This window comes from Entelurus aequoreus, linkage group LG19, assembly GCF_033978785.1.
Source record: "Entelurus aequoreus isolate RoL-2023_Sb linkage group LG19, RoL_Eaeq_v1.1, whole genome shotgun sequence".
Classification (NCBI taxonomy): domain Eukaryota; kingdom Metazoa; phylum Chordata; class Actinopteri; order Syngnathiformes; family Syngnathidae; genus Entelurus; species Entelurus aequoreus.
The window spans coordinates 23,905,383-23,922,281 of record NC_084749.1 but is presented as its reverse complement, the minus strand read 5'-3'; the positions used below and the strand labels follow the sequence as shown (position 1 = coordinate 23,922,281).

General features: G+C 39.1%; 1 long non-coding RNA gene across 2 annotated transcripts; it reads right to left on the bottom strand.

Annotated features, from left to right (window-relative positions):
- Nucleotides 1-8,719: 8,719 nt before the first annotated feature.
- On the bottom strand, nucleotides 8,720-11,940 carry LOC133634879 (uncharacterized). 2 transcript variants are annotated; one of them, XR_009821985.1, is made up of 8 exons: nucleotides 11,825-11,940; nucleotides 11,496-11,572; nucleotides 9,709-9,781; nucleotides 9,464-9,555; nucleotides 9,271-9,348; nucleotides 9,107-9,181; nucleotides 8,975-9,001; nucleotides 8,720-8,856 (listed from the first exon to the last, which is right to left on the bottom strand). It is a non-coding gene; the product is annotated as an uncharacterized LOC133634879 (long non-coding RNA). The 2 variants fall into 2 exon arrangements; XR_009821984.1 differs by lacking the exon at nucleotides 11,825-11,940 and having other exon boundaries at nucleotides 11,496-11,716.
- Nucleotides 11,941-16,899: the final 4,959 nt, after the last annotated feature.

The following is a 16,899-nucleotide window of genomic DNA, read 5'->3' as shown; positions in this document are numbered from 1 at the left end:
AATGCGCTGACAGTTCATTGCTCCTGCCAAATGAATTGCACTGAGTGTAGCGGATCACCACTCCAAGATGGCGGCCCCGCGTCTCGTCTGCGCCAGTAGGCAGTAGCGCTCGATGCTGTGTACCCTTATAAGATGTCTATGGTTATGACGTTAGCAGTGAGTTTACAGCCTCACTGATTTAACTACACAGCAAATAAAAGTCACGTTACTTAGCCAATAAACGTTATCTTACATTCAAAACTTACCCTTCTTTGTGCAACTTCAAATGTCGAACGAAGTTGGAAGTTGTTGCGTCTCCGTCTGTAATATTCAAACAGCGTGATTTGCATACGGCAATTCCTTTTTTGTTGACCAAGTCGTAGTTTTTATACCCGAACGAAACCAACTTTGGCATAATTGTTTCTCACTGGCGCGTTGTTTGACAACTCTTGTTCATTGGTTGTCCTGCAATTTGATTGGCTGAATGCTGTGTGATGAAAACAATGTAGATCTAATTTGATTGGCTGTTGTACTGAGAGCACACGCGCTGACACGCAGCACACACGCTGATAGACAGACACGTACAAAATGAAAGCTACGGAGCGCTCCCAAATAACTTTTTAAGCTTTAGGTTTTGGGGAAAGTAGCAAGTCATGTCAAGTCAAAAGGCTCAAGTCCAAGTGAAGTCACAAGTCATTGATGTTAAAGTCTAAGTCGAGTTGCAAGTCTCTTTACATTTTGTCAAGTCGAGTCTAAAGTCATCAAATTCATGACTCGAGTCTGACTCGAGTCCAAGTCATGTGACTCGAGTCCACACCTCTGGCATATGTTCACCCACATTGTTTTGGTTTGAGTATTTTTCATGTACAAAATGTATAAAAGTGGCCCTCGCGTCCTTCAATTTTTCTCTACGTGGCCCTCGCTGGAAAATGTTTGGACACCCCTGGATTATATGATCGTGATCGATGATCTTGATACATTTTAGGTGATTCTGGACAATTTTTCTCTACGTGGCCCTCGCTGGAAAATGTTTGGACACCCCTGGATTATATGATCGTGATCGATGATCTTGTTACATTTTAGGTGATTCTGGACAAATGATACGGCTATTAATATATATTATATATCAATAGCCGTATCATTTGTCCAGAATCATAAAGGGGAACTGCACTTTTTTGGGAATTTTGCAGATCGTTTACAATCATTATGAGAGACATGAAGTTGGAGAATCATTTTTTTGTATATTAACATGTAAAAATCAACTCGTTCTATGTAGCTAGCAATGCAGCTAATGGGAGCAATCAATTCTACCACTAAATCACTTTCAAATTGCATTCAAAAACCGTCACCAATACTTCATTTACGTTCTGTAACCTGTATGATAACCAAACTGTGGCAACATTGTTAGTATAAGAGCCTTGGCAAAGAGAAGGCCAGGGTCCAATGGCATGGAGACCAAGACAATTGGGGGCCCATCTTTGCTGCAGCCTTCTTCCGCCTTTGTGACCATTGTGGAGCTTCTATGCAACCATCATCCGCCCACTCCGCCGTTGAGGTCTTTATCGACGAGGGATACGTGCAGACTCCAACGTCACTTCTTTGCTGTGGGGAGCTGTATCCGGTGGCAAGGGAAACCCAGGACGACCGGCACCTCTTCACAGCTGCAGGAGGCTGCAGGAGGCTGCCGGAGCTCCGGTCTGTCGGAGGACCGCCTATGGTGCGCCTACCAGCACTTGCTTTTCTCTCAGGGTGTGCTCCCCTAGCCTTTTGTCTTCCCAGACTAACCCACAAGGCAGGGGGGTATTCCAGTAATACAGTTATACAGTAGTAACTACACTATTGTATTGCTAAAAAGTCCATAAAACAGCTCTGAAAGCTACTTTAGTATGAGCATGCAAACTAATATCCATTATCAATATCCATCACTTTCTCTTGCAGTCCGATGTTATTAGTAATAAAATAACTTAATGCAGCCAAAGTAAGACGACTATTTCAGATGAGTAGGCCAGAATGGCTTAAGATGTCTGATAATGATTTAGATCAGTGGTCCCCAACCACCGGGCCGCGGCCCGGTACCGGTCCGTGGACCGATTGGTACCGGGTCGCACAAGAAATAAAATTTTAAAAAAATAAAAATAATGTATTTTTTATTTTTATTTTTTTTAATGAAATCAACTTAAAAAACACAATATATACATTAAATATCAATATAGATCAATACAGTCTGCAGGGATACACTCCCTAAGCACACATGATTGTGTTTTTTTCTGACAAAAGTTTGATGAGTTTATTAGTAGCAAGGTAACTATCGACCTGTTCATAAACTATTTTCTCCATTACTTTCGAAATGGAACTGAGAATAGAAACAGGTCGGTAGTTACCAGGTTCCAATTTGCTTCCTTTTTTTAAAGAGGGGAGTTACTTTTGCTATCTTAAAATCTTTTGGTACTTGGCCTTGTGTAATTGATAGGTTTATTATGTGCGTGATGATCGGGGCAATGATGGAGGCAGAGTCCCTGAGGAATCTGGAGGGAATATTATCAAGGCCGGTGGCCTTCCCACACAGCAAAAACACTCCGCGGCGGATCCCCCGCGGAGGTATCGCGCTTTCCGGAACGGAACCGCAAAACGGACCCGCATCGGCGTCCACTTGCTCTCAGGAACGTATCCGCCACGGCGGCGGGTCGCGGATCCGCCGTGGCGGCGCGCTAAATCCGCTCCTCATGATCAAAGCCTTATTTCCGCGGCGGGTGCGCCTGGACGGCGCGCTGCATCCGCTCCGCACCCATGATCAAAGCCTAACCTCCCGCCGCGGACCATCAACGGACTCATAAAAACCCTGGCTCATCTGGCCGTTTTGGACCCCTTTATCTTATTTTCAAAATCCCCTCTGTTCTTGCTGTAGGATAAAATAGGAAACTAAAAAATTCACTAAGCCCTACTACAGCAATATAGGCTTACATATGCATTGCCTTGTATTTTTAAACTAACAATATTGTCAATATGCAGAAACAGAAAATGGTCAATTCACTCTATAAAGTAAATATATAATATATAAATATATATATAAAAAGTAAATATACGTATTTAATCTATTAGGCTACAACTTCCCACACAGCAGAAGACTGCTATACGGATCCGCCTTCAAGTCGCCCAACCCGTGATACTGTCACATTCGTTTTGGCTCCGCCTAGAGCAGTGTTTTTCAACCATGTTTTTTCAACCAGTGTGCCGTGAGATACAGCCTGGTGTGCCGTGGGAGATTATGTAGTTTCACCTATTTGGGTTAAAAATATTTTTTGCAAACCAGTAATTATAATCTGCAAATAATGTGCCGTTGTTGAGTGTCTGTGCTGTCTAGAGCTCGGCAGAGTAACCATGTTATTCTCCTCAATATAAGTAGGTGGAAGCTGGTAGCTAATTGTTTTGTAGATGTCGGGAACACGAAGTGTGAGACGATGATGGTTTGTCGTGATTACAATATGCAGGCGACAGCGGGAGGCAGTGTGCAGGTAAAAAGGTATCTAATGCTTAAACCTAAAATAAACAAAAGGTGAGTGCCCATAAGAAAAGGCATTAAAACTTAGGGAAGGCTATGCAGAACGAAACTAAAACTGAACTGGCGACAAAGTAAACAAAAACATAATGCTGGACGACAGCAAAGACTTACTGCGTGTGGAGCAGAGACGGCGTCCACAAAGTACATCCGTACATGACATGACAATCAACAATGTCCACACAAAAAAAGATAGCAACAACTTAAATATTCTTGATTGCTAAAACAAAGCAGGTGTGGGGAATAGCGCTCAAAGGAAGACATGAAACTGCAACAGGAAAATACCAAAAAACAGGAAAAGCCACCAAAATAGGAGTGCAAGACAAGAACTAAAACACTATGCATGGGAGCACAACCAAAAACCTCCAAATAAGTCACGGCGTGATGTGACAGGTGGTGACAGTACACCTACTTTGAGACAAGAGCTATATTGATACATAGTTGGTTATGGTTTGAATTCATATCCAACAATTGCGTCAACAAGTTTTTATTGTCTATTGAGTTTCATTTCTTAATGATTTCTGCTGGTGTGCCTCTGGATTTTTTCAATGAAAAAAATGCGCCTTGGCTCAAAAAAGGTTGAAAAACACTGGCCTAGAGGATACAGCTCCGCCTCTGAAAATTGTACGGTCTGACAGCTGATCCTGAGCGGACTCGTGTCTGATTCGCATACGCAGACGCGACAAACTAAACCGGCGCGCGCCGCCTAGAGTTATAGGCTCCGCCTACGCGCGCTGAGCCGACCAATGTCTGCACCCGCAGACCCGCATATTAATATAATAACAAAACAATGTCAACCTCCCAAAGTTGGGTTATGGATATTTATTTATGCCCCCCACCCCCAACCCCCCGCCGTCGTCATCCAACAGAGCCAAACAAGTACTCGGATCAAGGAACCAAATAACGATATTGTTTGAACATTTTGGATGTCTGGCACACCTATACCCTGATCACAAATTCATAGTTTACGCACCTTATTTTAACCACCTCCAGTAACTTTAAGTCATGTTTTTTTTTCAAATGTAATCTCCTTAATACCTATCACATATTTTGTATTGTGTAAGCATACTTGGCTTTGGATGCTACATACCATAAACATAAACGTATCTGTCTTGTAATCTTGTTTGATTACAGGTGCTGTGAGTAAAAATGTGTTGACAAGGTCAGCCACGGACGCTGAGGTCACCAAACACGCCATCAGGTGGTTCAACTTGGCGGGGGATCGGGCAACGAGGAGACGAGTCCCGCTTCCACCTCCTCAGGAGGAATAGAGATGTATATGTATAAATAAACAACCTTTTATTGGTTGATTGTCATTCACCAGTTATTCATTTTCTGATATGTTAGCTGTGCATGGAGTAGCGTTTCCTTTGCTATCATTCTATGTTTGTATTCGTGTAGGCCAGGGGTGTCCAAAGTGCGGCCATTTGCGGCCTGCAGGTCATTTTTATCGGCCCCAGGGCACATTTTTAAAAAATACGATCGAAATAAATAAAAAACATTAAAAGTGGTATTTAAAGAGCAAACAGGTGAAATGTAACAAGAAAATGTAGCAATGTTTACTCTAATCACACAAAGCTGCCATGTAGGCTGTTTCTTTCTTTAAAAAATAATAATGAATCAAAATCAATGTCATTATGAATTATTGACCTATTCAAGGCTTAAGAAATTTACCTTCGCAATCAGCTGGTCTTGGTTGTGCTTAATAGTTTCCAGCAGGCAAAGGATGTGGATTACCTCAGGCGCTGTTGACAAACAACAGTATAAAATTAACATGTTTCAGTGTTTATCCTCATTACTCATAATCCTGACATTAGCTATTGACCTTAGTTAATGACAAAAGTTATTGACAAAGTTTGAAGAAAATATGTGATTGCTTGTGAATTAGAATTTTTTCCAAAATTTGTGGCACAGAATGACCATCCGGTATTTGTCAGTTATTGCTCACCAGAGCAGGAAATGTTGTCGGCCATTCTTCCCCCTCGCCATGTTGGCCTGTAGGCCAGGCTGGATCCAGGCTCCTCTGTCTGCCACATGTTGAGGGCTGCTGGTGAGGGGGGTGGAGGGAGTCGAGGAGGGACTGCCGTTCCTAGTGAGGTGGGCATTGTGAGAGAGCCATCAGTTAACCATGACTGGTAATACCCAAGGGGCCTATCTATACACTAATATTTCAGAGATCAGTCCCTACCTTGTGTAACTCTCTGCATGTTTAATGCAGGTGCAGGTGAAGGCATATGAATACGTCCTTCCCCATGGTGAGGTGCTAAGGGAGATAAATTGGTATTAAATGGTTGTGATCTGTTAACTTTGGTTACTGGATGCTGAGATATTATTTCAGAGATCAGTCTTTACCTAGAAAGTTATCTCCAGTTGAGGAGTCGAGTTGACAAGTACTCATGACTCTTGCTGGCACTCGGCGAGACGGTGGACCTGGGAGAAGGGATACAAGGAGAGGGGAATATCTTTAGCACTAAGAATGTTAACCATATCTTTAATATTAATGTGGTGGTTTCGGTTTTTTGATGTTAAGAGATTATTCCTTACTCTGCCTGTGCAATTGGCTTGCCAACCCCAGAGATGCGAGGTCACCATTTCCCGGGTCTTCTTCGCTATCATCCGAGTCCCCGAGACGATGGCTGTTGGGTAACCATATCATTAGGATTATTGCAATACCAAAATTGCCAAATATACATATAGTACAAGCATCTCTGGTCTATTTTTGAATGCTACCGGAAATAACCTTCCAATTACTGTAGAAACATGACAAAAACAAGACGGAACACACTTACACTGGCTTCCTGTTCCTTTTTTCTGGCAGCTCCTCGTTCTCTGCCTCAGATTGCAGGTCTGAGGTGTCGCAGCCCTTTCCATATTGTTGCATTATTTTTAATGCGTCTTTAAAGGCCTACTGAAACCCACTACTACCGACCACGCAGTCTGATAGTTTATATATCAATGATGAAATCTTAACATTATAACACATGCCAATACGGCCGGGTTAACTTATAAAGTGACATTTTAAATTTGCCGCTAAACTTCCGGTTCGAAACGCCTCTGAGGATGACGTATGCGCGTGACGTAGACCGGCGAACACGGGTATGCCTTCCACATTGAAGCCAATACGAAAAAGCTCTGTTTTCATTTCATAATTCCACAGTATTCTGGACATCTGTGTTCGTGAATCTGTTTCAATCATGTTCATTGCATTATGGAGAAGGAAGCCGAGCAAGCAAAGAAGAAAGTTGTCGGTGCGAAATGGACGTATTTTTCGAACGTAGTCAGCCACAACAGTACACAGCCGGCGCTTCTTTGTTTACATTCCCGAAAGATGCAGTCAAGATGGAAGAACTCGGATAACAGAGACTCTAACCAGGAGGACTTTTGACTTGGATACACAGATGCCTGTAGAGAACTGGGACAACACAGACTCTTACCAGGATTACTTTGATTTGGATGACAAAGACGCAGACGTGCTACTGTGAGTATGCAGCTTTGGCTTTTTTTTGCGTATGTACGTAACTTTTTTAAAATATATAAGCTTTATGAACCTTGGGTTAGGTGAACGGTCTTTTGGGCTGAGTGATTGTGTGTGTTGATCAGGTGTTTGAATTGTATTGGCGTGTTCTATGGAGCTAGGAGCTAGCAGAGGAGCTAGGAGCTAGCATAACACGTACCGTACCGTACGTGCGCGTCACGTACGTAACTTTTTAAAAATATATAAGCTTTATGAACCTTGGGTTAGGTGAACGGTCTTTTGGGCTGAGTGATTGTGTGTGTTGATCAGGTGTTTGAATTGTATTGGCGTGTTCTATGGAGCTAGGAGCTAGCAGAGGAGCTAGGAGCTAGCATAACACGTACCGTACCGTACGTGCGCGTCACGTACGTAACTTTTTAAAAATATATAAGCTTTATGAACCTTGGGTTAGGTGAACGGTCTTTTGGGCTGAGTGATTGTGTGTGTTGATCAGGTGTTTGAATTGTATTGGCGTGTTCTATGGAGCTAGGAGCTAGCAGAGGAGCTAGGAGCTAGCATAACAAACACGCAGGTGTTATTATGCAGGATTAATTTGTGGCATATTAAATATAAGCCTGGTTGTGTTGTGGCTAATAGAGTATATATATGTCTTGTGTTTATTTACTGTTGTAGTCATTCCCAGCTGAATATCAGGTACCGTGAGTATGCAGCCTTGGCTGCTAAACATTCGATAACTTGACCGTATGTGCGCGTCACGTACGTAACTTTTTAAAAATATATAAGCTTTATGAACCTTGGGTTAGGTAAACGGTCTTTTGGGCTGAGTGATTGTGTGTGTTGATCAGGTGTTTGAATTGTATTGGCGTGTTCTATGGAGCTAGGAGCTAGCAGAGGAGCTAGGAGCTAGCATAACAAACACGCAGGTGTTTTTATGCAGGATTAATTTGTGGCATATTAAATATAAGCCTGGTGGTGTTGTGGCTAATAGAGTATATATATGTCTTGTGTTTATTTACTGTTGTAGTCATTCCCAGCTGAATATCAGGTCACCCCCGGCTCTCACAGCATCTTCCCTATCTGAATAGCTTCAACTCCCCACTAGTCCTTCACTTGCACTTTACTCATCCACAAATCTTTCATCCTCGCTCAAATTAATGGGGAAATTGTCGCTTTCTCGGTCCGAATCTCTCTCACTTCATGCGGCCATCATTGTAAACAATAGGGAACTTTGCGTATATGTTCAACTGACTACGTCACGCTACTTCCGGTAGGGGCAAGCCTTTTTTTTATCAGATACCAAAAGTTGCAATCTTTATCGTCGTTGTTCTATACTAAATCCTTTCAGCAAAAATATGGCAATATCGCGAAATGATCAAGTATGACACATAGAATAGATCTGCTATCCCCGTTTAAATAAAAAAAATTCATTTCAGTAGGCCTTTAAAGTTGTCTAAAATTGAATATGTTAAAATGAACATGAGTTTCAAATTAGCTGTAGAGCTGAACAGAATATTATTATTATTATTGATGATGATAAATCAGGTCTCTCTCTTACAAGAGACCTGGTCAGAACATAGACACAATAGGTTATTCCAAGCATAAAGAGAAGCAACTATGACGTTATTTTTAAACAAGAAGATTATGAATTTGCATACCACAAGTTCGGACAACAGAAACGTCAAATCTTGGCCAGTTTGGCTCATGCTGCTCCTCATTTAAAGCGGCCTTTTCCATTCTGTCGGTGTTTTTATAGCTGGGCCAGAAAACCATCCTATCATCATACCATCCACTTGGGACAACCGCAATGTCCCTGTTCATTATAAATTTAATCAGATGAAAAGGCACCCTTAATGTAGAAAGAAAGAAAAGGGGTATTTATTCATCGTCAAAGGAACAACTTGGACAAAAGCATGCACAGGTGTTAGTGTATACAAATAAGCAAGTAAGATGAGCTGAGATTTTACCTGAATGGTGCCCCAAGGTGGTAAGAACTATAAGAAAGGTAAAAGTACAGGTCATAATAGTCAGAACTTCAGCTCAATCGTAAAGTAGGGTTTGAAATTATGGGTGTAGTGTATACAAAGATCAGTCCCTACCTTGTGTAACTTTCTGCATGTTTAATGCAGGTGCTGGTGAAGGCATATGAATACATCCTTCCCAATGGTGAGGTGCTAAGGGAGATAAATTGGTATTAAATGGTTGTGATCTGTTAACCATGGTTACTGGATGCTGAGATATTATTTTGGAGATCAGTCTTTACCTAGAAAGTTATCTCCAGTTGAGGAGTCGAGTTGACAAGTACTCATGACTCTTGCTGGCACTCGGCGAGACGGTGGAGCTGGGAGAAGGGATACAAGGAGAGGGGAATATCTTTAGCACTAAGAATGTTAACCGTATCTTTAATATTAATGTGGTGGTTTCATTTTTTTCAATGTTAAGAGATTATTCCTTACTCTGCCTGTGCAATTGGCTTGCCAACCCCAAAGATGTGAGGTCACCATTTCCCGGGTCTTCCTCGCTATCATCAGAGTCCCCGAGATGATGGCTGTTGGGTAACCATATCATTAGGATTATTGCAATACCAAAATTGCCAAATATACATATAGTACAAGCATCTCTGGTCTATTTTTGAATGCTACCGGAAATAACCTTCCTATTACTGTAGAAACATGACAAAAACAAGACGGAACACACTTACACTGGCTTCCTGTTCCTTTTTTCTGGCAGCTCCACATTCTCTGCCTCAGATTGCAAATCCCAACTCCATGTTCCTCAGTAATGTGACACAGGAGGAAATAGTTACAATCGTGAAATTTTTTTTAAATCTAAGACTTCAACTGATTGTAACGGAATTGATATGGAAACGATAAAAAAGGTTATTGAAGAGATCTCAGGACCATTGATGTATATTAGTAACCTATCATTTCAAACAGGTAAATTTCCAAACAAAATGAAAATAGCCAAAGTTGCACCAATTTATAAGACTGGAGACAAACATCAATTTACAAATTATAGACCTGTTTCTTTACTTCCACAATTTTCTAAAATCATTGAAAAATTAGAGAGTTTCATGAATAAAAATAGAATACTTGAAGAGAACCAATATGGATACAGAGCTAATGTTTCAACTTCAATGGCTTTAATTGAAATTACAGAAGAAATTACCAATGCAATAGATAGTAAAAAATGTGCGGCAGCAGTTTTTATGGATCCAACTAAAGCATTTGACACAATTAATCACAATATTTTAATCAAAAAACTAGAACGATATGGCATCAGAGGGTTAGTCTTAAACTGGATAAGAAGTTATCTAACGAACAGGAAACAATACGTGAAGCTAGGCGAACACACGTCTACAACGCTAAATATATCCTGTGGTGTACCTCAGGGATCAATACTAGGACCTAAATTATTCAATGTCTATATAAATGACATTTGTAAAGTTACAAAATATTTAAAGTTAGTATTATTTGCGGATGATACAACAGCGTTTTGTTCAGGAGAGAACACACAGAAGATAATACAAATAATAACAGAAGACATTAACAAATTAAAAAGATGGTGTGACAAAAACAGACTATCTTTGAATCTCAGTAAAACTAAAATAATACTATTTGGTAACAGTACAAGAGAAAGTCAAACACAAATACAAATAGACGGAATAGAAATTGAAAGAGTAAATGAAACCAAATTTCTAGGTATAATGATTGATGATAAATTGAACTGGAAATCTCAAGTAAAAAATATACAACATAAAATAGCAAGAAACACGTCAATAATGAATAAAGCAAAACATGTTCTAGACAAAAAATCACTTCATATTCTCTACTGTTCACTAGTGTTACATATCTGAGTTATTGTGTAGAAATATGGGGAAATAATTACAAAAGTACACTTCATTCATTAACGGCGTTACAAAAAAGATCAGTTAGAATAATATATAATGTTGGATATAGACAACACACAAATCCTTTATTTATTGAATCAAAGATACTGAAATTCCACGACATAGTGAATTTGCAAACAGCTAAAATTATAAACAAAGCAAACTATAACCTGCTACCCAAGAATATACAACAATTCTTCTCAAAAAAAGAGGAGAAAAATAATCTTAGAGAGAAATGTAATTTAAAACATTTGTACGCACGTACAACACTTAAGACCTTCAGTATATCAGTATGTGGAATTAAATTATGGAATGGATTAAGCAAAGCAATCAAACAATGTACTAATATGATGCTTACATGTGGAAATAATAATAGTAAATAAAATAATAATAATAAAAAAAGGTAAATAAAGCATAAAATAGTCTAATAATTTAATTAAATAAAAAACAGTATATAAAATATATACATCAGCAAATAACAAAAATATAGATCAAGAAAAAGGATCCTTAATATGTGCAGCAATTTTTCCCACTCACATCACCTCATTTTATATATTTTTTTACAATTAACTATGCCAAAAAACACATAATAGACATACCTTTTTTTTTTAATGGAAACAAAAACAACAGGGCGTCACACACAGCTAGTCCACAGTAAACAGGATCTCGAGCTCCACTAAAGAACAAAGAAAGAAATAATACACACTCATATTAATAGCAAAGAACGGCTGTTTCCACTCCGTTAACGTTACGTTGTTGACTAACGAAGTAACGTTAGCGACCTGGGCCTAAACAACACTGACAATAAAGTAATACGCTTTCGTTTCAAGCAGTTGGAAATATGTAGAATATCGTAGCATGTAACCTACACACATTCACAGCCTCTAACAAAAGATAGCCTAAGTTAACTGTATTGAACGTTACTCACCGGCTTCACGCGGGAAACTTTCAAATTCTGGAGTCGGGGTCCCCCAGAACACAAAACACAGATAAAATCAATCAATCAATCAATCAATGTTTATTTATATAGCCCTAAATCACAAGTGTCTCAAAGGGCTGTACAAGCCACAACGACATCCTCGGTACAGAGCCCACATACGGGCAAGGAAAACTCACCCCAGTGGGACGTCAATGTGAATGACTATGAGAAACCTTGGAGAGGACCGCATATGTGGGTATCAGCTGTGACCATTTCTAATTTGAAATCATCGTTGGATACTCCTAGCTTTCTGTAGAAGGCTTTAATGTGTTCTACACCAAAGCGACCAGAGTGGTGGCACAGCTTGTTGACAAGAGTTGCGGCTATGCTGGTGAAAAATATGTTAAGTCTGCTAGCTACCTCCATTTTGTCTGTAATGAGGGAGTCACCCTCCTTGATGCTGATGTTGGTGAGTCTTGTTTTAAGTTTCTGGCTGCAACCAGGAAGCTGGTTGTTGAGAATTTTCCAGAGCTCACGTGGCTTATTTGTGTTTTCCTCTATTTTGTCGTTAATGTAATTTTTTTTTAAGGATTTAGTCAGGTTGGTTGACTTATTTCTTAATTCATTGCATTGCTTTTTGAGTGTTGAAAGGAGTAATTTGAGGTTGATATTATTGGGTTGTTTATCTACTTCTGTTTTACATTTTTGGTATTCAGAGTATTTTCTGTCTCTGTCTTTTATGGCAGCTAATAGGTCCGGATTCATCCATGGTTCCGAGCGGGCTTTGATCCTGACTGTTTTCACGTGAGCCATGTCATTTAGTATCTTTAGGAACGCCGTTTTGAAGCGATCCCAAGCGATCCCATCGACCAGGTTGCTCGCGAGCACAGGGGACCAGTCCCACTCATCTAATTTTAAATTGAAATTGTCATTGGAGTATTTTTTGAGGGATCTGGATTGGGCTGCTATGTGGCCATTGGCTTTGGGTTTAGCTATTTTGCGGGTCCAGAAGGTTAGATAGTGGTCGCTAAGACCACTATAAAAGACTATTACTACAGTCTGTTACAAATAACAAACTCACCTGGATCTGAAGTACATGTTGAGTCTGTCTCTCAGCAGCAAACGTGCTGCTGCTGCTGTCTGAATAGATGTTGTAGTGTATAACACAAAATGGCACAAATGTCATATCTGCATGCATTGCAACTCTAAAGTACTTCTTGTAATATGAAAACAAAAAATACATTCATATTGTACAAAACCCAAAACCAGTGAAGTTGGCACGTTGTGTAATTCGTAAATAAATAGAATATAATGATTTGCAAATCCTTTTAAACTTATATTCAATTGAATACATTGCAAATACAATATATTTCATGTTCGAACTAAAAAACTTAATTTTTTTTTGCAAATAATCATTAACTTAGAATTTAATGGCAGCAACACATTGTAAAATAGTTGGCACAGGGGCATTTTTACCACTGTGTTACACGGCCTTTCCTTTTAATAACACTCAGTAAACGTTTGGGAACTGAGGAGACCAATTTTTTAAGCTTCTCAAGTGGAATTATTTCCCATTCTTGCTTGATGTACAGCTTAAGTTGTTCAGCAGTCCGGGGTCTGCGTTGTGGTATTCTACGCTTCATAATGCGCCACACATTTTCAATGAGAGACAGGTCTGGACTACAGGCAGGCCAGTGTAGTACCCGCACTCTTTTACTAAGAAGCCACGCTGTTGTAACACGTGCAGAATGTGGCTCGGCATTGTCTTTCTGAAATAAGCAGGGGCGTCCATGAAAAAGACGTTGCTTGCATGGCAACATATGTTGCTCCAAAACCAGTATGTACCTTTCAACATTAATGATGCCTTCACATATGTGTAAGTTACCCATGTCTTGAGTACTAATACACCCCCATACCATCACAGATGCTGGCTTTTGAACTTTGCGCCTATAACAATCCGGATGGTTCTTTTCCTCTTTGGTCTGGAAGACACGACACAACGTCCACAGTTTCCAAAAACAATTTGAAATGTAGACTCGTCAGACCACAGAACATTTTTCCACTTTGCATCAGTCCATCTTAGATGAGCTTGTGCTCATCGAAGCCGGCGCCGTATCTGGGTGTTGTTGATAAATGGCTTTTGCTTTTCATAGTAGAGTTTTAACTTGCACTTACAGATGTAGCGACCAACTTTATCATTGACAGTGGTTTTCTGGAGTGTTCCTGAGTCCATGTGGTGATATCCTTTACACACTGATGTCGGTTTTTGATGCAGTACCGCCTGAGGGATGCAAGGTCGCGGGCATTCAATGTTGGTTTTCGGTTTCTCCACATTCTCTGAACCTTTTGATATTACGGACCGTAGATGGTGAAATCCCGAAATTCCTTGCAATAGCTCATTGAGAAATGTTGTTCCTAAACTGTGGACAATTTGCTCACGCATTTGTTCACAAAGTGGTGACCCTCGCCTCATCCTTGTTTGTGAATGACTGAGCATTTCATGGAAGCTGATTTTATACCCAATCATGGCACCCACCTGTTCCCAATTAGCCTGTTAACCTGTGGGATGTTCCAAATAAGTGTTTGATGAGCATTGCTCATCTATATCAGTCTTTTTTGCCACTTGTGCCAGCTTTTTTGTTGCAGGCATCAAATTCCAAATGAACTATTTGCAAACAATAACAAAGTTTACTAGTTCGAACGTTAAATATCTTGTCTTTGCAGTCTATTCAATTGAATATAGGTTGAAAAGGATTTGCAAATCATTGTATTCTGTTTTTATTTACAATTCACACAACGTGCCAATTTCACTGGTTTTGGGTTTTGTACTGTATTTACCTTATTTTGGTCATTTTCGGGATTGAAACTGATTTCCGTTTCCATAGCAGCGCACTTCCGAATTCCGTAAAAAAATGTGTGTTCCTACTTCAGGAAACAAACGCAAGTGTTTTCTAATCATGGCAGACTTGGTAACAGACAACACATTTTGGACAAATGAGGATTCACACCCTCTGAAGCTATCTTTTTGTTACGGAAGGTAGATAAAGTATTTTTGGCGGTTTTTGAATGCATTTTTAAAGTGATTTAAAGGTAACAGCTGCATTGCTAGCTACCTAGAACGAGATTCTCGTCTCTCATAATTGATTGAAACTTTTATTAGTAGATTGCACAGTACAGTACATATTCCGTACAATTGACCACTAAATGGTAACACCCCAATAAGTTTTTCAACTTGTTTAAGTCGGGGTCCACGTTAATCAATTCATGGTAATCAATTCATTGTTATGTTTCCAGTGAAAACATGTAAGACAATCATTTGATTACTCACAAACACGTCTTTAATGTCATCAGGTAGGACATCAGCTAATGACAGACACCTGGTGGTTTGTTCTTCTTTGCTATATATCAGGGGTCACCAACCTTTTTGAAACCAAGAGCTACTTCTTGGGTACTGATTAATGCGAAGGGCTACCAGTTTGATACACACTTAAATAAATTGCCAGAAATAGCCAATTTGCTCAATTTACCTTTAACTCTATGTTATTATTAATAATCAATGATATTTACACTTAATTGAACGGTTTAAAAGAGGAGAAAACACGAAAAAAAATTACAATTAAATTTTGAAACATAGTTTATCTTCAATTTTGACTCTTTAAAATTCAAAATTCAACCGAAAAAAAGAAGAGAAAAACTAGCTAATTCGAATCTTTTTGAAAAAATAAAAAAAATAATTTATGGAACATCATTAGTAATTTTTCCTGATTAAGATTAATTTTAGAATTTTGATGACATGTTTTAAATAGGTTAAAATCCAATCTGCACTCTGTTAGAATATATAACAAATTGGACCAAGCTATATTTCTAACAAAGACAAATCAATATTTCTTCTAGATTTTCCAGAACAACATTTTTAAAAGAAATTCAAAAGACTTTGAAATAAGATTTAAATTTGATTCTACAGATTTTCTAGATTTGCCAGAATAATTTTTTTGAATTTTAATCATAATAAGTTTGAAGAAATATTTCACAAATATTCTTTGTCGAAAAAACAGAAGCTAAAATGAAGAATTAAATTAAAATGTATTTATTATTCTTTACAATAAAAAAAAATAGATTTACTTGAACATTGATTTAAATTGTCAGGAAAGAAGAGGAAGGAATTTAAAAGGTAAAAAGGTATATGTGTTTAAAAATCCTAAAATCACTTTTAAGGTTGTATTTTTTCTCTAAAATTGTCTTTCTGAAAGTTATAAGAAGCAAAGTAAAAAAATTAATGAATTTATTTAAACAAGTGAAGACCAAGTCTTTAAAATATTTTCTTGGATTTTCAAATTCTATTTGAGTTTTGTCTCTCTTAGAATTAAAAATGTCGGGCAAAGCGAGACCAGCTTGCTAATAAATAATATTTTAAAAATTGAGGCAGCTCACTGGTAAGTGCTGCTATTTGAGCTATTTTTAGAACAGGCCAGCGGGCTACTCATCTGGTCCTTACGGGCTACCTGGTGCCCGCGGGCACCACGTTGGTGACCCCTGCTATATATACTAAAGGAGTCACCTACACACATGATCCCAGCGTGCCCTCTAGTGGCTCTATTATGTACAACAACTATCACCACATCCCTTTTTTTTTTTTAACATTATCTATACCCAGTCACATCTTCACCAGTCGTGGTGTCCTTTGCAGTCTCCGTAACAGCAGTAGTCAAATCTTCTCCAGTTGTGTCTTTAGTTTTGAGCAAACTTCGTCAATGTGTCCGTCTTCAGTTTTGACAATGTAAGATCTCGGAGCTTTTTCTTCGAGGACAGTGGCTTTCCTATTCCAGATATCGGCATCTTCTACTCTCACTGTATCATGTCTAGTCAGTGGCACCAGATTTTATGTAGTTTTATCATAATTTGATTTTTGCCGTCTTTGGAGATTTGTCAATTTCTGCCTCAACTCCTTGTTTTTATTTTGCAGTGTAAGGTAGAGTGGTGCGCAGTTTACGTCCCATCAGTATTTCAGCAGGAGATTTACCATGTTCCAGTGGAGTGGAGCGATACCTCAGCAGAGCCAAATATGGGTCTGACTTGCTGTCTTG